The following is a 9,383-nucleotide window of genomic DNA, read 5'->3' on the forward strand; positions in this document are numbered from 1 at the left end:
AAATCAACCACAAGATGTCCTAACCCGACCCTGCGCTTCACGTTTCGTTACTGCCAATAGTTCGCATTATTTTTGTTCACACTTAATGGCGCCAGTAGAGCATTTGTAAGGGAGCAGGGTGCAAGGGAGAAAGGGAACGAAGTGCATACTGCGTGGATTTGAAAACGGCCTGAGAGTGTTTCGGGAAGCGTTTCAACCAAGTGGCGAGGAGACGTCAGGCAAGCGAAGGCTTGATAGTCAGGTAGTGTTGACCACGTTTTCGGGGAGCTGCCGGGGAACGTCCACTTACCGTTAAACGCTTCCTAAACTCTTCCGCATCACTTCCAGCACACTTCCCCGAACGCTTCCGTTTTGACTGTGCAGAGCGTTTCTAGGTTCCATCTCCTAGGTTTCTAGAGGAAGGGGGGAATAGGGGAGTGGAAGACAGAGGAAAAGGGGAAGGTGGTGAGGGGGCATTTCTGGACGAGCATTTGAAATGAAAAAAATTCCTAGATCAAAATTTGAAAAATCAGTTCAAATCAATCACGTAGTGAATAGTCGCGGAGAGAGTCGTGTGCGCATAGAGTCCTACTTCCACCTCTCACGACTCCAACACGCACATTGTGCGCGGAGGGAGTCGTGAGCGTCGGTTGAATGACTTCGCCTCGCGCAACTCCAGCGTACAGTGTGCGCGGAGCAAGTCACGTGCAGAAGGAGTCACCACTCACCAAATAAGACGCATGACGCATCACAGCTCAATCTGCTGAGTCGCACATTTGAACTGACTCATTCGCTCATTGCCCATTACTAATCTACCCATCCCTTCTTCCGGGCGGGTTATTGGGACGTGACGATAGCACGTCGTGCAAATGTGTTGTCATCTTGACATCTTTTTCCTATATTTTCCTCTTTTGATCCCATATCTCATTAATTTTGCAAATGATCGCAAATAATGACATCTGCCCTTCTTATTCAATGCGTTCAATTTGAATTATCGCGATGATCTTCAATGATCGTCCTGTATTTATGTTTCCGCCTCTTGATCCATTTTCTATATGTTATTAGGATTCGCATGGAGGTCCCTTTATCGGCATTAAAGGAGAAAATAACTCGCAAAGTGTGCCTATTTGCTGTGCGTATTTATATTGAGGCTTGGACTACTTCACCAAATGTAGATGGAGCTCCTATGCGAGATTTATTATTGGTGATGGTTTTCCGGGTTTACACCGCGTTGATACATGTTTTGCGGACTCACTGCGCAAAATAAGAAATTATAATAAAAAATTAATATAATTGTGTTTTATTCTGCGGCAATTAAGAATGTATCAACGCGGTGTAAACCCGGAAAACCATCACCAAATAAATAACCGCGGAAGCCTCCGTAATAATTGAGATTTATTATTGTTGAAATTTTTTTATGAATTCAGGAAGTCCGATTGTGGGGTTAGTGATACGAAACTAAGCAAATTTCAAAACCATTTATGTTACCTTTCTCCAGAAGTTAGCGCCCTTGGATTTTGCAATTAAAATGTACTAGTGGAGGCGAAAAAGCGAATTGTGGAAGGCTTAAAGTCCGATATCACGAATAATGCAGACGAGTTACCGAAGCGAATTTATAATTCTCCTAATAATAGTGTCCACTTAATTTTCATGGGACTTGAGTATTTTATTTCTAGGCACTCGAAAAATATTTTCAAAAGAATTAATTTCTTGTGATATTTCTGCTGAAGCATCTGAAAGGTACTGTAAGCTACTGAAACATCTGCGAGTACTCAATGATGCCGCTCAAAGAGAAGTTAAATTGACGGAAATGTTTAATTGGAAACACTCGTTGTAAAAGGCCGTTAGGTGCTGTTTACGGGGGATGTGATAAATAAATAAATAAAATTCAAACAAAAAATGGAACAGAAACAATTTTTGCTGAAGGTTGTGACTGACTACAAGCAAAGATTTACAAACTGCCATAGAGCAACTTTACCAAAAGAATTTTGAGAACCTTTGAAGAATACGGAAGCTTAATATTAACACGTCATTATAAAAATTTAGTTTTCAAGGTTGTACAAAATATTTACAGATATCCCGCGAACCAAAGGGCAGAAAGTACAGGCATCAAATATGCCCTATGTGGGATAGTCGCCAACTTGCATCGGGGGATCATATCCAAAATTAAAATTTCCCAAAATTGGATATGGTTAAACACCACCGCTTGGGCTACAGAATTCAATATTTTGCGAACATTCCAACTAAATTTAGGCAGAAGCACATACATATAAGATTTATATTTGGAGAATTAACCACTGCAATTAAGCATGTTTTGGTAATGGAGAGTGATAAATATTGCATTCAAGGTCATATTGACGAAGAAGAAAGTTAATATAAAGAATTTTATGAATTTACGATGAGTAAGAATGATTAAAAAAATATTGAAAGCGTGCAACCCGCGTGCCACAAAAATTGTCTGTCTGGGGGTGGCGCGTGCTCACTCTCACATCTCGGGAACCAATGGGCAGAAATGAAATTAATTTCAGTTGATACTCCGTAAATGTCTAACGAGTCGTTGTGAAAGACAAACAAGTGACAGACTAGTCCGAGAGTGACATCATTTTCACTTTTGTCTTAAAACACACCCAAAAATGACCAATTTCAAAACTTTAAGTGCGATGCGGCTCATTTTTCCGGTATCCGAAGGCAAAAATAATTTGCGCGATTTATTTTCTCACTAAATGGAACAAGATGGGGGCTTTGATACATAAAATTTAGAAAAACACTTTAAATTATTTCAGCCGTGAACATAAGCTTAATGGCTATGATATATTTTTCCAATTTATTGAAATCATGCAGTATTAGGTTAACCCATTATTGCTCGAATTATTTCCTTTGCCACAACTTTTGATTTTTAGGTATTTTTTGCTAGTTTTATTTATAAAAAAGTACATATTTCGTATTTACAAAACATTTCCACCTTTGGAAGTAGATTTTTACTATGTTCCAATTTTGGAACACTGGGAACGAATGGGAGCATAAAGAAAAATCCGTTTTTTTACTGAAAATTTGTCGTAACATCGCGTTTTAAAATGAGAATACGCTTAGGTACTTCACATTAGTGTGTCACTAGAAACTCTTTAAAATAGTCATCATGTTAATTTACATTACATTTTTGCAACATTTTATTGATTTTTATTGGTACACAGCACATCGGTTATGTTTTGCGGCGTTAGCAATCCAATTGTTGGTGCGATCATACCATATTTTCATAGGAATTCGTAAAAGTAAGTCTTTTAATGACTTAGGTAACCTTCTAGTAGCTGCTGTCCTGCCATATTCCCCCCAAATATGTGTTAACAACATGCGTTTTGAATGGTAGGGAATCAAGATCTTTGCTGCTTTTTCCTGAACAACTTGTAAAATATTGTAAACATAAGTATCCAAACTGAAGCAGAAAAAGGGCCCCCACCACCTCTTTTATCTAATGGATATATTTTAGTTTTCAATATTTTCATCCAATCTATCCACTCCTACCGTGAAACGCTTGTATTGTTACACAATGCGTGGCTGAGGTATTACCACATTTTCCTTTCAAGAAAAACCCATCTGACAGCCATATCGATGAGAAATGATGATTTGCATGAGGTTATCAAAAGGAACGTTCTATTTTCAAGATTTTCACTTTTATATAGCAAATTTTGTTTAAGTATCTGGGCGATAGTTACAGCTTTTTCCACTGAGAAAAACTTTTTTCTACTTTAGGCATTTGGGTATTATTTAGGTACTTTAGGTACTTTCCAATCGATATTTCATCCTTGTTTCTGCGTACCCGAAACCAATTTTTTTCATTCTTTCTGGCAGCTTAACGAAGGAGAAAAATCTGTCCACTTGTATGTTAAATGAAATATTTTTTTTGCAAAATATTCACTTAATTTAGAATTACTAATGCTCCAAGGCCAAATTCAGAATTAGGGCGATCTACCTGCTTTCCTTGATAGGTAACACATTGCATCGAATAACCTATTGTTTTATAGAGACATCACATTTTATGTCAATATCTTATATGTATCCCTTTAAAAAATTGTTTAGCCCCATGTTTATCGAAATAAGGAGCCACACTTTTACTGAAACATTCAGAATCCGTTTCGCACCGTATCCTCCGTCTGCGAACAGTTCGTTATTTCGAGGTGATACAAGGTCAGGAAACCCCAGCACCAAATCTTTTTTCGTCCATTCCAGAAAATAATTTTATTTTTTTCTTGTGGTGATCAATTAATCTTTATTATCACTACATTTATGGAATTGATCTTAATTGTCACTACATGTTCTGCAATTTTGTTCTCGACGCACAAATTCAGATTCAGCCTCAGCTTCTATCTGATGCTCATTTACATTTCTGATATGGACTCCTTTATCTTCATCTATACAGTCCTCGCCAATTTTTTCACCATAATTAGATGGTGAAATAAGACGTAAGAAAAATGTCTGCTCTTGTTATGTATTCATCACATTCCAAATTTATAAGTTTTTATTCAGTGCACAAAAGTATTTATTTTTTTGAATAAAATGTATTGTATTATGGAAAAAATGGAAAATATTAAAATATGGAAATTTTTTATTGCTTTTCTTCTCTGATTCTTGCTTTATTCATAGAAAGTGTATAAGCAATGTGTCAATGATTGAAATAGAGTAAACGATTGTACACAATGAAAATAATTGGAAAATATCTTCCGTGGCACGTCATTACTCTAATATGCTGCTCTCTAGTGCAAGAGCTCAAAGTGTCAGCTCCATTTGGCTGCTAATTGGAGACTGAAGTACATGATCTAGACGAGTATTGCGACATTGTGCACTTTTTTCAGCACTACTACTCTCACACAATTGTAATTTTACACTTGATGTGAAAAACATAACAAACATAGTTCCACAAGTACCTGGATTTTGATTTCAATTCAATTTATAAGCTGGATGAAAAGTGTGTACCCACCCATTCCCAGTGTTCCATAAATGGGACACTGTTGTTTTTCTTGATATAACAATGTCAGCATGAAAATCATGTTATCATATTGTCGTAAATCGTAAAAAGATATTCTACACAATATAATGATCGGAAAGAAAGTCAATATCCTTGTATCAAAAAGTGGTATAATTCAAAAATCAATATTCATTCCATAACAAATTTTAAAATATAAATTCTGCATCTTATAGTTTAAAAAATAGAAGCATGGGTGAATCAAAATTGTAATGATGTATTTATGTTACCCTCAGCTAATAACATTCATATTATTTTAAAATATTCTAATGGAAAAAAGATACAGTAAATTCTTGAGATCAATACTTTTGTTCCGATTTAGAACACTGGGAAAAAATGGATTAATTAAGAATTAATCAAAAAACAAAATTAAAAATTTCCAGCTAGTTACTTTGTCCATCCTGTGTCATTGGTTAAAAAAATTGTCAGCCTTTCTTATCCTTTACCGGAGCTATTCCTTGACTAGTGAAGGCGGCATCGTTGCTTGGGAAAATTCATGAAATCAGTTGTTATATTGTTTGAATAGTTTTACCAAGTTCATGATAGGTAAGGGGAGGTGATTTAAGTTATTATTTAATAACATTGATAACTCATTAGTAATGCTGCGGAATTTAAATCCTATATCTGCTCGTTTGTCCAACGATATAATGGGAAGAATTTCGGATTGACTCTATTGTGGAAAGATTTTCGGATGAGGAAGTAAAAGAAAGGTGCTATTTCACACTCGTCCGACCGCACCTTGAATATGCAGCGAGCGTATGGGATCCGGTTCAGAAGGACTTAATCCGCGAACTGAACAAAATACAAAGGAAGGTGCTGCCGCTCATCAAAAACCGCTACGGGCGTAAGGACAGCGTTACCCAGATGCGAAGCGAATTACACTGGGATCCGCTGGAGACTCGTAGGCTTTCCACTACGCATAGAGTGCTCGTAAAATTGATAATGGATATATTAAAGAGCGACACAGAGAACATAATATTAGAGCCGCACTACATATTCAGGACTGACATAAATAAAGCCATAAATTAAGAGAGATGTTTTGCCGAACGGATAGATATGGGAATTCGTTGTTCCCTCGAACCATAAATGATTTCAATAAATTGTAGTCGTTATTTCCCTAGAGCTCTTTCTTTTTATTTTTTAACGGCTGGTGTCCTAACACCCCCTGCCACACGCCTTTTAGGCAGATTTCGGGGTATTACGTAGATGTAGATTTGTTTGTTATGAGATGTAATTATTGAGGACTGTATGTCTTCTGAAATTGCCTTAAGTTCTTCATAAATATGCTAAACTTTGGAGCGTTGAATTCATTTTTTGACATTTAATTTGCATGACCTCGTAGTCAGTAAAAACCCAACAAAATACTATTTAAATGAAAATTCTATCAAAAAAATAAAGGAGCTTTGTTTGAAATACCAATCAAATTTATTTTCGAAAAAATCGAAATCCACAATTCAGAGCATTACATTCCTCACAACCAGTATATATTTTGTATACTTTACGTTCGAAGCCAACGATACATACAAATTTGCTACAAAAGAAACACACATACCAGGACAATCATCAATGTCCTTCAGGATTTCTCTTTATTAAAGTATTGTTAATTGATCCTAGAAGTTTTTTTAATTTAAAATTCTAAATATTGAAAAAAATATACACACATTCCAGGACTTCAAGCAAAAAGACATAAGATTTCGTCAGTAAAAACGCCCCAGTCCTACGAGAAAGTAATAATTGGTAATGCGGGTTGCATGACTGCTTATATACAGGGTGGTATCCAGAAGTAGTAGGACTGATTTTTTTTAAATTATTAAATGGACATTTTGATATATCGACTCAATACTCTTCAAAACCGGCCTTTTGGGCATCCACACACTTCTGGTAGCGAGTCTTCCACGTCGTGAAGGCCTTCTGGAAGTCGTCCTCCGGAATGCTGTTCAGCGCCCTCGTCGTCGCCGCTTGAACCGCTTCCACCGTCTCGAAACGATACCCCTTGAGCTGCCTCTTGATCCTGGGGTACAGAAAGAAGTCCTGTGGAGCCATATCAGGGCTGTAAAGTGGGGTGAGGGAACGTGGAAACGCCGAATTTGGCCAGGAGATCCCTCACAATCCACGCGCCGTGGCACGGTGCATTGTCGTGGTGGAGCTTCCAATGCCCCACAGCTCTGGTCGCACGCGTGTGATACGATTTCGCAGCACTTCCACGTAAAATCTTGCGTTTACAGAATGTCCAGGAGGTACAAACCCCTTATGCACGATTCCATGACGGTCGAAAAATGCAATCAACATCGATTTCACTTTCGATTTCGAGGTTGACGGACGCCCGGCGCGTTGGTCGTCCTCGACGAGCTCCCTGCCATCCCGAAACAACTTGTGCCACTCAAATATCGAGGATTGGCTCATGGTATCATCCTTGTAAGCCTGCGTAAGCATTTTCTTGGTTTCGGTTGCGGATTTTCGAATTTTGCAGCAAAACGTGATGGCGTACCGCTGCTCTAAATTTTGCTCCATTGCAAATGACGACGAGGCGTCTAAACAGGAGGTCACTAAAACAGTTGTCCACGCTCAACTAATGCACGCAGGTGACTGCCGCATGTCGAAAATTGTTCCCAAGACTCCTCACTACAATATCCAATCTTGCAGACCCCCCTCAATCTTTCCTCCCGCGCGGAAAAAAATCAGTCCTACTACTTCTGGATACCACCCTGTGTATCGAATTTGACCAAAGTTGCGGAAACTCAATATTACGTTCCCGATCCAATTTTCATTAATGTTATCTTCCTGACGAAATGTATGTTGCAACATCTATTAATTGAAATTTAGGCTCTTATGTGGACGAATTAAAATTTCAATAAAGTGAAAAGTTACGCCTAGGAAAATAATTTATCTAGCGTAACAGGTGACTTGATAATTTTCAGATTATGATTATTTTTTAAATATCGAAATACTTATGGAATGCCATTATAATCACACTAAAATCAGTTTTAACTAATTTTATCAACAATATTGATTTTATATAAATGATATTCAGTTAAAACAATTCTTTTCATTAGTCAAAAATGTTGCCTTTTTGCCGCTTTGGCCATAAATGGTTTAAGGCTAATAATATTATTTTTGGTAAGAGCTTATTCTAGTGATTTAGTTTAAGTTAACTTATTAGCTAGCTAATGAGTTAATTTAAGCTAATAAAAACGTAATAGCTTACACAAGAGCTTACATTGAGCCTTTTTTTCTCGCACACAAAATATTGCATTAAAATTATGCTTAGTAAATAGGAATGTATTGCTGAATTTTTTTTCTATTCAAAGTAATCCTTTGAATTTATTCATAGTTTACATACTGTCAATGAATTTTCAAGTTTTTGATCCGTATTTAACCCTTTGGAGACGGTGGAGTTTTCGTCTTAGCGTGACTGCTTTACTGAGGTCCCCAAGAGACTCTTCTTTCTAGTCGTACGGAGCATTTTAGGGAGGCATTAGTTAAGAAGGGTCTCGCTGAACCTTTTTCGACCCCTCCACGCAGGGACTTCGCATTATCTTGGACTCCGAGAGTAGTTATGCTCCCTCCCTTCCGGGTTTACGACCATACCTGCGGCATTGGTTCGCGGTCAACTTATGCATTGCTTATATGTATATAGCAAATGGATAATTGTTTCTTGCACGTAAATTACAGACTCTGAATTGAATTCCTCATTTTTATCTGAGCATCGTCAAATTTTGAACGAAGTCCTAAGGCCATTTTTACGCATTTAACGCAGCATCAATTTCCATGTTGATGTTTATACCTAACTCGAGATAAAAGTTAATATTTGTCGTAGAATTTCGTTTACAAATTGTAAACGCTGCTCAAAAGACAAATAATTCAATTCTTAGTGTATATTTCTTGAGAAATGAACAAATATTTATTTCGAAAATTGAATGTATAAACAATTGAATGACCGCTGTCCCGTACCGCTGAGAGGGGTTCGAAAAGACGAAGGGTCCGGGTACCTGCTCCCGGATTCCGAGGGTTAATCCTATACCCCGAAGCGTTGGGTCCCGAGACAAAGACGTCGTAAACCCACGTAAACGTAGAGTCCTTAAAGGGGGGACATAGAAAACGTAAATATACGGTTTTCGATCTCCTGGCCGGGAAAATCTCACACGTATATATACGCCCGTGGTCTCCCGGGTCAGGAAACGTCCACACGTATATACGTGTACAGTAGGGAAAAGGTTAAAGATCTAATGTTGATTTCAACTCAAATCGCATGCCTAGTTAATTATTCAGCACGATTATGTAATTATAATTAATTCATTTTCATTTTCAATGCATTTTAATTGGTTACAATTTCTTTTGGAAAACAGTTAACCGTCACCTAATGTACGTTATTACCGGATGAAGTACA

The sequence above is a fragment of the Ischnura elegans genome (assembly GCF_921293095.1).
Source record: "Ischnura elegans chromosome 13 unlocalized genomic scaffold, ioIscEleg1.1 SUPER_13_unloc_1, whole genome shotgun sequence".
Taxonomy (NCBI): Eukaryota; Metazoa; Arthropoda; class Insecta; order Odonata; family Coenagrionidae; genus Ischnura; species Ischnura elegans.